We start from the raw sequence: 17,870 nt of genomic DNA on the forward strand, positions 1-17,870 counted from the left end.
GTGCTTCCAAATTACTCTCCTTCGTGTTCCTCTTTCCTTCTCTCCCCTTTTCTTTCCCTCCTTGCCTTGTCTTCTTCCTCTCCTATCTTAACAAGTCTTTCTTTTCGCCTCATCTTGTTCTTTTCCTTTAGATTACCTGTCTAGGAAGCGCATTCTGTTCTCTTCCTCCTTCTCCTACTCTTCTTTCTTTTTTTCTTTCTTCCCTCTCTTTTCCCATCCTCATCCTTTTTGTCCTCGTCGTTCTCTTCTTCCTTCTCCTCCTTCTCTTTTTTCTCCTCCTCCATCTTTCTCAAGACGTCTGTGTTCATTTATCCTCATATTTGCGTCCCTCTCCTATCTTCGCATAACCAAACAGTCTCTCTCTCTCTCTCTCTCTCTCTCTCTCTCTCTCTCTCTCTCTCTCTCTCTCTCTCTCTCTCTCTCACCCTTCCTTTCCACTGTTCAACCATCCTCGTCTGCATCACTCACACTCTCCCTTCCCTCCCTTAGGTCCCGCGCGAGCACAAGGGGGCGTTGATGAAGCTTGGGGCGTCCTGAAGGGGGGCATGGGGGGCGTAGAGGAGAGGAGCACCACTCCCTGTTCCCCTCCCCCGTCACTCTTCCCTCTCTGCCTCTCTCCCGCTGACGGACTGAGATTAATTAGCATAAAGAACACGCGCTTGTTCCTCCCGCGTTCCCCCTCCCCGGAAAATGGTCACTTGTTTCAAACGGTGCATTTTTTTCCCCTTTTTTTTCTGTAGCCCTCTGAGATCAAGTGCAGCGGAGCGTGGGTCGTGAAAAAGACACGCAATGGTGATAGGGAGAGGAAAAAAAAAACGAGTGAACACAGGATCATGAAGGGGAGGGATAGATAGTGTAATAAGAGGCAAAATAGTCCTGGTGATAGGTTGACTACATAGAGACGAATGATGAAATGGTAATCAAATAAAGAAAATATAGTAAAAAATATGTAGTGCTAATGTTTTGGGAGAAAAATAGGCAGAAAAACACCGGATAATGAAGGGCAGGTGTACACAGTAGGAGACAAACAAATGATAGAAATAGGTTGACAACAGATAAAGGAGAGACAGAATAACCAATAAATAAATATAGTAAAAAGACACGCAATGGAGATGGTTGGGATGTAATTAAACAAAACACAGGATTACAAAAGAGGATAGATAAAAACAACTCAAGGATGAACTATATTACTCGCTGGTGATAGAATAGATGCAAAAAGATGAAGAATAAACGAAATAAACATACAGAAATAGAAAACAAAGATATACCATTGGGAAAAAAAGGAAGGAAACAGAAGAATAATCAAGAACAAAGGTAAATAGCACGATAAAGACGAACTAAATGACTCGCTAGTGACGGGTAAGACAACAAAGAACGTAAATAAAAAAAAGGCTGTGAAATATGAAAAACAGGGGAGGAGAAACACTGAATAATGAAGGGAGCGATAAACACCACGCTACAGAACTCACTAAATGATCCCTTAGTGACGAGATGACTGTGTACATTAAGACTAAGGGGGGAAAAAGAAGTAAAAATGGAAAAGAGAAAGAAAACAGAATAATGAAGAAGGAAGATACAAAACACACTAAAAAACTCACTAAATAATCCAATAATGATAAGGTGAATGAATAAAAAGAGAGAGAGAAAGAGAGAGAGAGAGAGAGAGAGAGAGAGAGAGAGAGAGAGAGAGAGAGAGAGAGTTATCAAAAGCACAATACAATGAAAATAAAGATAAAAAAAATACACATGGAGGATAAAAAACACACTACATAACTAAATATTTTACTAGTGACAGAAAAGACTACTTCAAGAGAGAAAAAAAGCATAAGAAATGACAAAACAGTGAGTGGTGAATAGATAAACAACAGGCTACATGTCTAACCCAACCCAACCCAACGCAACCTAACCCAAACCCAAACCTAACCTAACCTAACCTAACCTAACCCAACCCAAACCTAACCTAACCTAACCTAACCCAACCCAACCCAAACCTAACCTAACTTAACCCAACCCAACCCAACCCAACCCAAACCTAACCTAACGTAACTTAAATCAACCCAACTTAACTTAATCAAACTTAACCTCACCTAACCTTTACTATTACAAAGAAGAATAAAGACAAACATAGACAAAATAATAAAGCGGAAATACAAAACACACTAAAAAAAACTAAATAAACATCTAACAAACCATATTTTTATAGAACGAGGGCAAGAATAACCTTAGAGAAGAGCAAACGGACGGATGAAATGACGGACGGGCAGAACCGGAGAGATGGACGCTAAGGACGGCATAAGACCGTGGCTTCCCTTCACGGGTTGAGGACTGGGTACGGATGGCTGGAGTCTTTGATGGGAATTATAGCGGAGGAGGAGGAGGAAGATGAGGAGGAGGAGGAGGAGGAGGAGGAGGAGGAAGATGAGGAGGAGGAGGAGAAGGCTAGAGACGTCCCACCGCAGAAGACAAGGTAATGCGGAATATGCAGAATCCCAAGGGCGGTGAGCTAATTACTAAGAAAGGAGGAGGATGAGGACGAGCAAGAGAAGGTGGAGGAAGAGAAGCACGAGGACGAGGACGAGGAGACAAACACATATCAGTAAGGGGAAATGAGAAGAGGGAATGAAGAAAGATTGCGAATGAGTAGATGAGAAAGAGGAGAAGCAGGAAGAGTAAGAGGGGAGGAGTAAGAAGGAAGAAGATGAACTAGAGAAAGGTTATCATAGTTTGAGCCCACATGATGAAAAAGGAGGAAATCAAAAAGGAGAAAAAAAGTGAAAGAGTTACAAAGAAAGAAAGAAGGAAGAAAAGAGAAGAGAAAATTTACTAAAGAAAGATTATGAATATGGATTTACGAAAAATAGAAAAGAAAACGAAAGAGAAAAGAGAGAGAGAGAGAGAGAGAGAGAGAGAGAGAGAGAGAGAGAGAGAGAGAGAGAGAGAGAGAGAGAGAGAGAGAGAGAGAGAGAGAGAGAGAGAGAGAGAGAAGGAAAGGTGAGGGAGTAGGGGGAGAGAGGTCAGGTAGCCGCTTAACCTCCCTTGGCAACAAAGACATCACTCCCAGCATTCTCATAACACTTTCTCTCGTCCCTCGCAGCATCACGGTGAAGAATACCTGGCGAGTACCTGCTGATATTTCATAAGGACACCTACTATTGAGGAAACGCTAACCTGGTATAAGCTGAAATGAGGAAAACTGGAAAGAAAATGTGCCAGCTTCTTTTTCATCTTTTTCTTGTTTGCCTGACGATTAAAACTCTCCTGTGGGTGTTAAAATATTCCACATGTCTTCAATTTTCACTTTTTTTTTTTAGGCATTTCTTATACGAGACTGAAGTTTTATTTCTATTTTCCAGTAATGTTTGTTTACTTTTCTACGATATGCCCACGCACTGCACACACACTACACACGCAACTTGGTGATATCATAGTGCGTGGTCTTCCCGTTGAGGAAAGAGCATCATTTTCTGAAGCACTCCTGCGCCACACCCTGACTATGTTTAGAAGGCTCTAGTTGAATTGACGCAGGATTTCAAGGGTGTGTTCATGATTCAAAAGACAGAGTGACTATATTTATGCACCATTAACAGGAGAAATACTCTGAACACCATAGTTAATCATGATTTTTTCTAATAGTCGTGGTGAGAGAGGGAAGCGTTTTCTAATACAACACCAAAATTGATATTCTGAATTATTTCTGAAGCACATCTCCAGAAGAAGAAGAAGAAGAAGAAGAAGAAGAAAAAGAAGAAGAAGAAGAAAAGGAAAGCGAAAAAGAAGAAAAAAAAAGAAGAAAATGAAACGAAAAAAATTAAAAGAAAGAATGAGAGAAAGAAAGAAAAAAGTAAAGAAAAAAAATGAAAAAAATAAAGAAAAAAGAAAAAAGCAAAATAAATAAATACAAGAACAACAAGACAACAACGAAACAACAGACACAGGAGCAGAAGAGCAACAAGAAAGGAAAAACCCCACAGATAATAACACGCAGACACCACATTACCACCACCACCACCACTACCACCACAACCACCAACACTCTTACCCACGCGCCACGCCCTTCGCCTCAGTGCTGAAGACGTATAAGAGCTTCCAGTCAGAACTTCCCGGTGCAAGTTAAGCTGAGCAGAAAGTAAAGTCTAAACCTGCGTTGTAAGATCGAGAGGGAGTGGAGAGGTCGATCTTACAGGGGTCAAATTTCAGGAAAGCTCAATATCTTCTTTCTGGTGTGTGTGTGAGAGAGAGAGAGAGAGAGAGAGAGAGAGAGTCAGATTCAGTACTTTTATTCACAAGTAGAACATGTGAAAAAGACAAAGACTTAGCTTGTCTTGGCAAATATCAGTTACATTCGTGTTACACAATGGTTGCTGAGATAAGTTAAATAATATTATACAATATTAGAGATGATTATCAATGCAGTTAGGAAAATATATGGATAAGATTACTTTATCTATCAATTGCACAGAAGTCAGGGTGGAAGCTAACTTCTGTGCAATTGATAGAGAGAGAGAGAGAGAGAGAGAGAGAGAGAGAGAGAGAGAGAGAGAGAGAGAGAGAGAGAGAGAGATAGTAAGCTTCTGTTAAAAATCGCTGGTCTATACGTACTACATCTCAATATATCAGCTTATCTCACGAGTCTGCACGCATCACACTCTACACACATTTTCTACATCTACATTGTAACTCTCCCTTCTCGCCTTTCCTCTCCCATCGCTTTAACTCTCCTTTCCCATAACCAAATATTTCCTCTTAACTATTTTTCCACTCTTCCTTTTCTCCACCTGCATTTTTCTCCTCTATCTTTCCCATAACTAAATGTGTCTTCCACAATTTTCTTCCTTTCTATCTCCTATTTTTCTCCTTTCCTATCATATCCATTCCGTTCTTCTCTTCTCTCCTTTCCTGTTTCCCATAATTATCTGCTTCCTTTAATTAAGATATTAGTTTTCCTTCGTTTTTCCATTCCATCTTTTCCTCTTATAATTCATTCCCATTTTTTTCTTTCCTTTCCCTCTCTTCCTTCTTCAATTCATTTTTCTTCCATCTTCCATCTTCCTTCCCTGTCTATCACATTTATTTCGTCTTTCTCTTTCTCTTTTATTTTCCTTCAATGCATCCACCAAATTACTTTTTTCTCTTCTTTTTCCTTCTTTTCCTTCTCTCTCGAAAATATTCTACTTTTTTTCTTCCTCTTCCATCACCTCCACTCTTTTCCGCTTCCCTCTCAGCGTCTCCTCCACTTTCCATCTCTCTCCACTCTGCCAGAGACGCCAACCCTCTGACGCGCCCGAGTCCACAAGTGTTTTCCAATGTTCGGCCTAGTACTAAAACCGGTACTTGTGGAAAGCTCTCTCTCTCTCTCTCTCTCTCTCTCTCTCTCTCTCTCTCTCTCTCTCTGCATTCCAATTCTTTCCTCTATACCATCTTTTCCTCCCTTTTTTCCCTCCCCTTCTCTTCTCTTCTACTTCCTCCTCCTCCCTCACTGCCCTCCCTTTCATCCCCCTATCTCCTCAGTTTATATTTCTACTTAATTCTCTCTCTCTCTCTCTCTCTCTCTCTCTCTCTCTCTCTCTCTCTCTCTCTCTCTCTCTCTCTCTCTCTGACATATCCTATTAGCTATTCCCTTTTCCTCTCCCTCTCTTACCCTCATCCTCCCTCCACTCCCCCTTATCATCCTGTTTTCCTCCCTTCCTCTCTTTTTATTTCACCCTCCCACTTACTCGTATTTTCCTTCATTTTCTCTCCATTTCGAGCTATTTCCTCTCATCTTCTTCCTTTCCTTCTCCCCTCCCTCTTTCGTACCCTCTCCTTCCCTCCCTTCGTCATTCCCTGTTGAATCCCCTACCAAATGTATCACTCCATCCCCTTAAGCTACTCCCTCTTACCCCTTATGGAGCGTGCTGGGTGGGCGGCGCCTAAGGGAGGATGGGAAAGACAGCGTAATGGAAGTATCATGCTCGTTTCTATTAAATTAACCACCGACTTGAGGATCATTCTGCATTAATTCTCCTTTTCTCGCGACTATCACCGACTGGTACTCATTTTGGAAACGCTTTGCTCTCTCACCATATCTGTTTTCAAAGGCTGCAGAGTTGATTTGCCAGGTTTTCATGGTTGTTTCTCCTATTAACGTCTTTAGCACCAATACGCGTTTTCATATCAATTCTGCTTACTATTTGGTGATTTTACACAGCTTCGGAAACTTATGTGGGGGGTTTAAATAGTGAAGGCTCTGGCCATTAATCTTCTGGCCCAAACCCTTCCTGACGTCACTAAAAATCGTCTCAACTTACCGAAACCTGAAGGTAAAAATACATTCCAAATACTGAAGGAGATAATTATACAGAAGTCTTATTAATTTGTCACTAGAATCGTAAACGCATCCTTAAAAATCAGTGATATCTCAACTGGAGCCTATTGTAAGTTCTCGAAGCACGGGAGAAGTGTTTCAGAATGCCGTCCTCGTTGTCTTGTCCCTCGCTCGATTATAAGTTGCGGTCAAATCATCTCGGTAATATATTGGTTATAAATCTTTAGCGTTATCATCGGTGACGTGCGTAATTGTTAAAGAGGGAATCTCTCTCTCTCTCTCTCTCTCTCTCTCTCTCTCTCTCTCTCTCTCTCTCTCTCTCTCTCTCTCTCTCTCTCTTTAATATTCGCTACTGTTTTATCTTTAAATTCATACGGCTCACTTTGAATACGAGCAATTAACAGACATAACAGTACATCTGATCTCTCTCTCTCTCTCTCTCTCTCTCTCTCTCTCTCTCTCTCTCTCTCTCTCTCTCTCTCTCTCTCTCTCAAAGGTAGCCCAATGTCAGTTCATAAAGGCAGCAAACTGGTAAGGTGTGCCGATTTTAAAACAGGTTTATCTAGAGGGAAGCTTAATCAATTTTTTTTTTAACCTTTTTTTCCCCGAACACAGATCCCAACCAAGCGCTCTTCCCTCGCATTCCTCTCCCTCTCTCCCTCTTCCTCTCTCTATCACACACACACACACACACACACACACACACACACAGACAGACACACAATTAGTTACATTTTTTCCCTTCGGCACAATTAGCTAATTACCCGCCAGGCTCTAGGGCGGGTTGGTTCCTATAAGTCATGTCCAATAACTGCCTTCCGGTACTGGACTGCCAATTACCTGCGTGACTCGGGTTATCGTGTAAAGAGTCGCCAGGTGGTGCCCCGCGACTGCCCCGCTGAAGATCCTGTTGCTTGTCTTTCTGCCTCTAATGCCTCCAGTGGTGGTGGTAGTAGTGGTGATGGTGGTATTCCTGCTTCTGCTTCTGTCTGTTACTTGTTGCGTGGTGGCAGGGTCTAGTCTCTCTCTCTCTCTCTCTCTCTCTCTCTCTCTCTCTCTCTCTCTCTCTCTCGGAAATGCTTATGTTTTTTTATATTTTTATTTTGCTTCTTTAATCTGTTTTTCACACTTCAATTCCTTATCTTTCTTGTTTTGACCTCCTCCTCCTCCTCCTCCTCCTCCTCCTCCTCCTCCTCCTCCTCCCCCTCCTCCTCCTCCTCCTCCTCTTTCTCTTCATCTTCCTTCCCTCCCTCTTCCTATTCCCCCTTATAACACAAGGTTCATTTATCCTTCCTCTGGCAACTTTCCAATGCTGTTCCTCCCCTTTCTCCTTCCTCCTCTTACTCTCCCTTTTCTTCCCTCTCCTCCTCCCTTTCCTCTCCAACGAACCACTCTCGCCCCCGTCTCTTCTCCCGTCTGTCCCTTTCTCGTAACCTCCCTCTAAAGATGCTCCTTCATATCATCTCCCATCCTCTCTGTCTGTCTGTCTGTCTGTCTGTCTATCTGTCTGTCTGGGTGTCTGGGTGTGTGTCTGTCTGTCTGTCTAGGTGTCTGTCTGGTTGTGTGGTTAATGTGGTTTTTCGTGCTTTATTGTCTGTTTTTGTCAGTTTATATGTAGTTTGTCTATTTTCATCTCTATCTTCGTCTGTTTTTTTCTGTTTATATATCTATTTATTTACTTCTCTCTCTCTCTCTCTCTCTCTCTCTCTCTCTCTCTCTCTCTCTCTCTCTCTCTCTCTCTCTCTCTCTCTCTCTCTCTCTCTCTCTCTCTCTCTCGCTCATAGTAGCACAGGAAAAGCGAACTACCTACAAAAAAAACTATTATCTGCGCCACATTTTTTTCTCTAATATGAAAATGACACAAAATTGCTGAGTCACAAGAGCCAAAGAGCTTAACCTCAGTGCTTGGTCAATTATTGGAAGCCTTCATCAGACTGAGAGTAATGATACCCCACGAGAAGAGCAGGGCAATCAGTGTGCGAACCTTACTTCTTGACATCACACACCTCACTCGTCAAGGTGTTAGCACTGCACAGGTGTCTTTCCCGCTGCTTGGCTCTCGTGACTTTGATGTGCACTCTCTATTTGATGTTAATGGTGCATATGATTTGGATGAAAGGCTAGTTTATTGTATGTATTTTAAGTTTGTCTATTTATTTATTCATTTATTTACTACGTGCTAAATAGTCTACTAGTAAGAAAAGACATGTTCATTATACAGCTCACTATATGATAATTAGAAGATATCATACATTACTATTATAACTGATGTGAATAATAAAATGTATAATTGAGATGAATACTTTAGTAATGATTATAACCAAATGGATACCTAATTGATGAATATGACTAGGATGAATATTTAAACGAGTATGATGCAGATGAGGCCTTTGTCAATACGTAAAATAATTGGTAGATTGCTTTTTTCATGGTGAGTGTAACTGATACGGAACCTTGATGATGACAGAACAGGAAATAAATCTACCCAACTTTGACCTAAAACATATTATCAGTTTTATATTGCGTATCTACTAAATGTAATGCTTATTCTTTAACCCCTTTAGTACCAGGGCGCGTTTTCATATTCATTTTGCTTTATTTGGTGATTTTATACAGCTTCAGAAACTTGTGTGGGGATTAAAGTAGTGAAGACTGTTATTCATCTTCTGAACTCCATGATATCTACCTAATGTCAATAAAATCGTCTTATCGTACACAAAACTCATGGTAAAAATACGTTCCAGTACTCAAGGGCTTAAACACACTCAATTAACTCAACGACAATAAGATCAAATAGCATGAAAAAAATCTAATATATCTACAAGACGAAGCTATCTCTCCCACTCAGAAACTAATATGAACTGGGGTAGATCTCGAGAACTTGTAATCTTAACTTCAGTACTGGGACGCATTTTTTACCTTGAGTTTTAGGTATGACTAGATGATTTTATTTACAGTAGGAAAGGTCTATGGAGGTGAGAAGATTAATGACCAGAGTCTCCACTATTCTAATCGCCACACAAGTTTCTGAAGCTGCATAAAATCACCAGAATAGTAAGCAGAATAAATATGAAAAACACGTCCTGGTACTGAAGAGGTTAAGGCTGCAGTACACACTGCCGAAGAGACAAACCACACCATTTGTCTCTCGTCATCTTTACACACCCCGGCAGAAATGCAAGTACAGACACACACACACGCATACACACACACCTAACCCGTCCCCGGCGCCGCCTTCCCATAGACGCGCCTCCTCTGGTCGCCTTTTGTCAGCACGAAGGATAAACATTGATAATAGTCAAATAAACGAGCTCTACTCTCCACCCTCTTCTTCTTCCTCCCCGCCCCCTTCCTCCTCTTCTTCCTCCACTTCCTCTTTCACTCCCTTCCTCTCTTCCTTCTTTTCCCCCGTTCTTTACTTTCTGACGTGGAGAGAGAGAGAGAGAGAGAGAGAGAGAGAGAGAGAGAGAGAGAGAGAGAGAGAGAGAGAGAGAGAGAGAGAGAGAGAGAGAGAGAGAGAGAAAGGAAAAACAGCTGATAAGAGAAACAGAAACGACTCAAATAACAATCTAGGATAAGAGAGAGAGAGAGAGAGAGAGAGAGAGAGAGAGAGAGAGAGAGCGAAATGGTTGATAAGAACAGAATGGACTTATAAGAGAGAGGAGCAGAGAGCGAGAGAGAGAGAAAAAAGAGAAAGAGAAGGAGAGAGACCTGGGGTACTAAAACTGAGGTGATTACGAGGTGAAAGTGGGCGTGGGAGGAAAATAAAATGAGAGATAAGGAAGAAGAATGAGAGGCCAGAGGAAGCAAGAGTGATAAGTGAAGTGAACAAGTGAGGCAACAGGGAGCGAAGTACGTGGAGTGAGAAAACGTAGAGGCAAGGAAGGGAAACACCAGCTTGATTGATGACGTGAGAAAAGGCAGTGTAAATGCAGCCAAGGGAGGAGTGAGTGGACGGGTGTAGGAAGTCACGTGATGTTAGGGCAAAGTGATGACGCGGGAACAAACAAACATGAATTACGAAAACAGAAACGCACGATGAAAAAATAATAGTAAAACAAGACAGGGAAGTGTTGACGTACAGACATACACAAAAATTAGGAAACAAAAGAAACACTCAAAGGGGAAGAGTAAACAAAAAAAATGATGCTGTGACGTGAAAACAAACACGCGAAAGAAAAAAATGGGAAAAATAGGAAAGAACAACAGAGCGACTAATGACAAACAAGTACATCGACATCGACAAAACCAATCAACAACACGAAGAAAGAACTTAATTACCAATAGCAAAGAATCTAATGACGTCACTTTCTCTCTTGTACAAATATCAACAAGAAAATCCAGTCATTCTTACACCTCATCATTAGCTTCAAATATCTCCAAAACATCGTCAGTAGGAGCCTAAAGGAACCCCTCGACACCTCCCTTTAAATTACTCCTGCCAAAAACAAACCAAAAAATCATCCTCACGTCTCATCACCAGGCCACTCAAATATCTCCAGAACACCATCAACAGGAACCTCACGGAACACCCAAATCACTATTCCCATCCTCAACACCTCCCGTTGAATTACTCCAGCAAACCAGTGTTCCATCCCCGTCCATCTCTATCCCGCCATCACCATGCGGACGCCACAACAAGTGATCTAATGAACCTGTGGATGTCTGTTGCAAGGGAGCGAGGCAGTGGTGAGCATAAGTGAGAGGTAGTGAGTGAGAGGCTGATGGAGGTGGCAGGTGCTAGGGGAGAGGAGAGAGGAGAGAAGGGAAGAGAAGTACCTCCGGAAGATTCAAAGTTTAACAATGAATGTCGTCACCAAGTCCTCTAACTCGGTGTCTTTGTTTCATCAGGCCAGTTTCCATCGCTACTCGTAGGATGGAATTTTGGAACAGGGCTAAGTTAGGAAGGATGACGAAGACTTACACTCGCTAAATTAGCTTCGAAATTTTACACCCAATGCTTCGTTGGATGAGCCGGGAGGAAGAAGGTCGGGGAAAAAGGAGAAACTTGTTGCGAGTTGAATCTTATCGCAAACTTTCCAGATTAAGGTGCTGTTACCTCTCCGGCTGTTTCCAAGCGAGGCGGTATCGACTGGCACTGACTGACTGACTGGCACTGAAAGGCGGCACTGATACTGAGATCCATCCGCTTCAGAATTTTTGTAGGTCGTAAGATTTGAAAAAAAGTGAAAAAGATGTCTTATTTTTTTCTACCATGTCTATTCGGAGTAAAATCCTAAGAAATCGTATAATTTATGGCATATCGCTTCCCCCCAAAAAAATAAAAATAATAATTACTTGTTTTTCACCATTTATATTTGCAAAAGAAGATAGATCACTTTTCTCCCATGCATATTTGAAGGAGTAGAAAACATAAATCTCTTACTTCTTAGCCATGTCTCCCTCCTCTTCTCCCAAAACCCGAACCATTTTTGTACTAAAAGCCTCCCAAAACTCCACGTCTCCTTAAGAGGTGGCCAACTTCTGAGTTTTGAGTTTGAGAATGTAACTTTTCTTAACAACTGAGACCCGAACTTGGAAGAAGCGCCATCACGCGAATAAAGAACAAAAAGGTTATAAAAATCTACAACAATCGGGAAGTGGTTTGAGGATGAAGAGAAAAACTATAATGTTGACAAAGGGCGCGTCTTGGTGTGTGTGTGTGTGTGTGTGTGTGTGTGTGTGTGTGTGTGTGTGTGTGTGTGTGTGTGTGTGTGTGTGTACGAAAAGGAGTGAGTAGCCCTTATCATGTTAACGGTAATTCTCTCTCTCTCTCTCTCTCTCTCTCTCTCTCTCTCTCTCTCTCTCTCTCTCTCTCTCTCTCTCTCTCTCTCTCATCATCCCTGTGTTCTTGATCCCTGGTAAGCCCAAGAAAATATAAATTACCGTCAAACTTATGAATGGGAGCCCTTAGGAAGAAACGAGGAGGAGGAGGAGGAGGAGGAGGAGGAGGAGGAGGAGGAGAGGAGAAGGAGAAGGAAGATCAAGTAAAAGAAGACTATACAAAAAAAAATATCAAGAAGAAAAGACGAAGAAAGATAAAGTCAAGAAAGAGACGAAGATAAAAACGAAAAAGGAATCAGTGAAAACAAAAGCAAGAAGCAAAAAAAAAAATAAGCAAGAAATAAAAAAAAAGGAAAAAGAAGGAAACCCACAAAAGGAAAAGCCGCAAATAAAAAGGAAATTGATAAAAAGGCAGATATTAAAGGAAGAATCCGAGAGGAGATTATCTTTGAATGCCTCGGAAAATAAGTCCTGATTAAAATTGTCGCCTGAATGAGGGAAGGGAGGGACGGGGAAAGTTACGAGGGAAAGTGTGATAAGGTGACAACCAGTCTGAAATGTCCTGCCTTAGAGAGAGAGAGAGAGAGAGAGAGAGAGAGAGAGAGAGCTCCAACTGTAAACATACTTACGTGTAAAATATGTATGTTATGTGCATTAAGTTTAAATAAAAGAGAGAGAGAGAGAGAGAGAAAGCAAAAGGATGGTACGGATTTGTCTTGAAAAACGTCCGTCTCTCTCTCTCTCTCTCTCTCTCTCTCTCTCTCTCTCTCTCTCTCGTCAGACAGCAGCCCACCCGTAAAAACAAATCTAAAATCCTTTCCCACAACACACACACACACACACACACACACACACACACACACACACACACCACCACCACCACCACCACCACCACCACCACCACCCCTGATTATTTATATATTTTTCAAGCCTTCTTCGTAGTAATGGATTTGAGATTCTTCAATAATATAATACCTGACCAGCTATATTGTAATCTATCTAAACCTAACCTAACCTCTGAACTACACCCAATAAAGCACTTCATAATAGAATACAAAAAATACAACGCAAGACCTGCATACATTAATACCAGTGTAAGGAAGACCCACCAAGCGCACTTCAGTCTTTTTATGGGTGAAAGAGTGTGTGTTTTTGCAGGATCCACTCCCTCACCTCCCTTATGTGTTCACCTGCCGGAACCTGGAAACTAGAACCCTTATCCTTCCACTCACACTCCAGGGCAGGTGAGAGGGAGAGGGTTGAGGGGTGAGTCACCTAAGAGCCTTCCTCCACCACCTGCCGCTTATCAACGCAAGGCTCGGGAGGGAAATGCCGGACGCTCTTCAAAAGTGAACCCACACGAAAACCTGTGCAATCTTTTTTAGAACGCCAAGGTGAAAAAATGTGTTATAGTGTAGATGATATTTATTCTTTCTTTTTCTTATTATTCTTATTCTTATTTTTCTTATTCTCATTCTTATCATTATCATTATTCATTTTTCCTCTCTCTCTCTCTCTCTCTCTCTCTCTCTCTCTCTCTCTCTCTCTCTCTCTCTCTCTCTCTCTCTCTCTCTCTCTCTCTCTCTCTCTCTCTCTCTCTCTCTCTCTCTCTCTCTCTCTCTTGCTAATTCACTTTTGGTTTATGCTTCTTCCTCCAGTCTTCCTCATCATCTTAGTCAAAACAAAGAGCATTTTCTGTTTTTTTACCACTCACTCTCTTTTTCGTGCTTTCCTCCACTCTCCCTCATCATCTCAGGCAAAAATTAAGCTTGTTGTTGGCATGGGGGAGGGGAGGGCGTGGCTTAGCGCTCCTGCCGCAGTGGCCACAAGGCGCCTCTGATAACAGCCTCCTAATAAACGTATACAAGAAAAACACGGCACACCTGAGCAAGGCCTGGAAGGAGGACCTGCAGAGGGAAGGGGAGGAAGGCCGGGAGGGGGTTCAAGATGCTGGTGGAGGGATTGAAGGAGGGGATTGAGTGTGTGGGGTGAGAGGGAAGGCGGCGTCAGCTGGGGGAAGTCTCACACGGGGCAAAGCTTTAAAGCGCCCAGCTCCCCCCTATTCCCCCCTTCTTCCCTCCCAGACCAGCGAGTTTCTCAGGTAAGAACACCTTGTCGATAAGAGAAAAAAGTTGCCGGGTTCTCCTATTTTACCGCAACACACAATACAGCCTCCGTGGTGCGGCCGAGGCAACCACTCATCCCTCATCCCGGCGCCTACACCTGCACTCAACTAGTCACTCAAACGGCTGTAAACATCATCCAATTTCCCCAAAGCTCCGTGTTGACACAGCGGCCCGAGGGGGAGCCGGTTCACGCGTGACATGGCGGGAAGCGAGCCCTCTCTCTTGCCGGGAATCACATGTTTCCTCATAGCAATGTGGAAGATTGATGCCATCCATCACCGCGAGGAACAAATAGAGACGAAGATGCGATGTTCATGACCAATGGGGGGAGAGGGATACTGGGCGCTGGGAGGGACATCCAGGGGGAATAGGGGCGGGGAAGTCGTGGCCGCAGGCGAGGTATGCATCCCGAGGCGGCTCAGCCCGTCACTTACCGTGTTAAAGCGTGACACAAGGGACCCACGAACTCTGGGTGGGGAGAGGGGGGGAAGGAAGAGGTAGTAAGGGGGCGTATGGGGGTCTGCGGCTCTTCATGCATTGCGGAGGAAATATTAAGCTGACAGGAAAAGTGGGGAACGAGTGTTTTCGAAATAAAGGGAAAGAAAGAGGAGACGAAGAGGGATGAAGGCAGGAGGGAAAGCGCTTTCTTATGGCGATTTCCGTGTCTTGTTCCGTTAGTGGGACGTGTCGTGGCGCCTGAGTGGAGGTAAACACACCACGTTCAAACTGGTCAAGGCAAAACAACATTATTTTTTTTTTCCTGCATTCCCAGACTCTCTCTCTCTCTCTCTCTCTCTCTCTCTCTCTCTCTCTCTCTCTCTCTCTCTCTCTCTCTCTCTCTCTCTCTCTCTCTCTCTCTCTCTCTCTCTCTCTCTCTCTCTCTCTCTCTCTCTCTCTCTCTCTCTCTCTCTCTCTCTCTCTCTCTCTCTCTCTCTCTCTCTCTCTCTCTCTCTCTCTCTCTCTCTCTCTCTCTCTCTCTCTCTCTCTCTCTCTCTCTCTCTCTCTCTCTCTCTCCGGCCTGATCATCACAGCTCTGAAAGATCAAATTACCGTCCTCTCTTGCTTGAATTTCAGGGCGAGTTTGTCTTCAGTGATTCCCTCTTGGTCGTGCAGACGCCGACACTCACTCTCACTCATCGGCTCTCGTGCTTTCTCTCGTAACTCGGTGGCGGCCGCTCTAAAGGGATCAGCAGGAAGGGTCGGGTCTCGAGTGCGCTTCGCTTGACTGACTACCGAGGGTTTTTTTTTTTTTTTTTCAGTTCTTTGAGTCACGCCGCTTCCCCAAAGTAAACATTTCCAACACTGGCTGATGTGGGAAAGGAACAGCAGTCTCCCTTCAGTCTCCATATTCCTGTCTTGTTCTTTTTTTTTTCTATATTTAGTAGTGCTCTCTTTGATACATTTTCATAAATCTACTGATGTCACTGAGCTTCGCATTTCCCTTTCTTCCATAGCATTATACTATCCTTCCTTTCCTTGCCTTCTCGTCTGTTTTTTCCCCTTTTTCTTCCTTTCCTTGTACTCTTTTTCTCTCTCCTGTTATAATTTCGTAAACTACTTGACGTGGTAGAAAAATAAAAAAACTTTCTTTCTATTAATTTCCCCTTTCTTTTTTTCTTCTCTTCCCCTTCCCATCTACTTCCCCTTCCTTTCCTGTACCCTTCCCTTCCCTGTACGCTCTGTCTTCCCTAACACAGGTCAAGTAAGCGTTCTTTCCTACTACACTTTTTTCGCACCCATGGTAATACAGTAGAAGAGTCGTCTCCCCTTCATCTCCCTTTCTTGCACGGCCCTTCACTCGAGTACACATCGAGTACACATACCTCTCTCTCTCTCTCTCTCTCTCTCTCTCTCTCTCTCTCTCTCTCTCTCCTCGCTATTCTTTCGTCATGGAATGAACCCAAACTCATGCCCGGACTATGAACGATCACATTTTGGGGGAAAAGTAGTAGCAGTGTGTCATCATTAAGTAGAGGGAGCAGGAAAGTAGTGGTCCTCAGCTCCCATGCACCCCTCCTGCTTACAGACCCATTATTTTAGCCTCCGCTGATATACTGGTCCCTGATATTATGTCAAAAATGGGGAGAAAATATAGTAAACCTGATATTCCGCGAGGCCTGACGAGTTCCCGGGGCGAGGAAGTGCTGTGGGGGGAGGCAACTCGGTCAAGGACGCCAGGAAGGAACGTTTAACCATGCGGAACGTTTCATTTCATAACAGGAACGTTTTTTTTTTCTTCTCATGAGTTTACGTTGTATTTCATACGGTACTCTTTAACTGAATGGGTGCTTTTATTTCATACAAACGTTTTAGTCTTGGAAGGGAAACTTTTACTGCAGAGAAACGTTTACCCACGCTGGAGGCACTTTTAGGAGAATATTCAAAAGATACGCATGAATGACGTGGTGGTATCTTGTACCATGACGAAGATGATAATGACAATGATGGCGAAGATGATAATGACAATAATAATGTAAATGATATAGATGATGATGACAATGAGGAGGAAGAGGAAAAAGAGAACGAGAAGGAGCAAGAGGATAAGGAAGAGGAGGAGCAACAGCAGGAAACGAACCATCATGTACACTAATCGAAGTACAATTCTAATCTACTAACAAAGACAGATATGAAATCACCTCTTTTTTTACCTTGACTCCTACGTGTTGCCTGAGGAAGAATGAGGCGGCGACAGGTTACTTTGTCATGCATAGTGGTGTTGCATATCCCACAGATGATGAGAAGGGGACAAAAAAAATGAGAGGGAGAAAGAGAAAAAAAACCGTACAATGACACCTAAACTTGTTGAAGAGATTAAATTGTCAACAGTGATAGAATTTAATCGCCTGAACAAGATGAGCCACCTGTTAGCGAGTGGTATTAAGAGCGATGCACTATTTGCGTTATCTATGAGGTGTTTGTCTTGTCTCGCCAGGTGCACGCGGGGACTGACCACCTGTACCGCTAACACAAACAACATTGGCGGCCACTAACTTCCGCGAACTGGTATCAGGGTGCCTCGCGGGAATCAGGAGCGGTAGTTAGCTTCTTTATCACTTTATCACCCCACAAATAACACACTCCGCCTGAATAAATCATTCTGACTGGCACTAATTCCAATAATTCACGCTTCACCTGATATTAGCACCTAACTCACATGCGCTCACACCCGCGGCCCTTGATCTGCTCCGGGCGAAGGTGAAGGCGCTGGAAAAACCTTCTTGGAATGTTCGATAGAGGGGCGACCTGCTGCTCTCTCCACATCACCTGCTTTTCTCCTACAATGAAACCCTCAACTCGGCAATGAACTCTAAAAATCTCTTCTCCTAACAAACTTTGCCCTCGAACTCAAGAACTTTCAGCAGCAACAAAAGCTTTCTAATTCGTATCCTGCAAAATGACAACTCGACGTACACCTACACGCTCTCACTCTACTCAATGAACTCTAAAGATATCCGCTCCCAACAAACTCTTCTGAAACTGTTCCTTTACGGGTGCTCAAACCTTCACCAGCAATAAAACCTTCCTAATTAGTACCGTACGGGATGACAAACCTTCAGCTGCACACCTTCACTTCTTCTCAACGAACTTTAAGACCTCACACTTTATTTTCAGACTCTTGCCGTACGGACTCTCAAGCATTCACCAGCAAAACGAAT

This window comes from Portunus trituberculatus, chromosome 49, assembly GCF_017591435.1.
Source record: "Portunus trituberculatus isolate SZX2019 chromosome 49, ASM1759143v1, whole genome shotgun sequence".
Lineage (NCBI taxonomy): Eukaryota > Metazoa > Arthropoda > Malacostraca > Decapoda > Portunidae > Portunus > Portunus trituberculatus.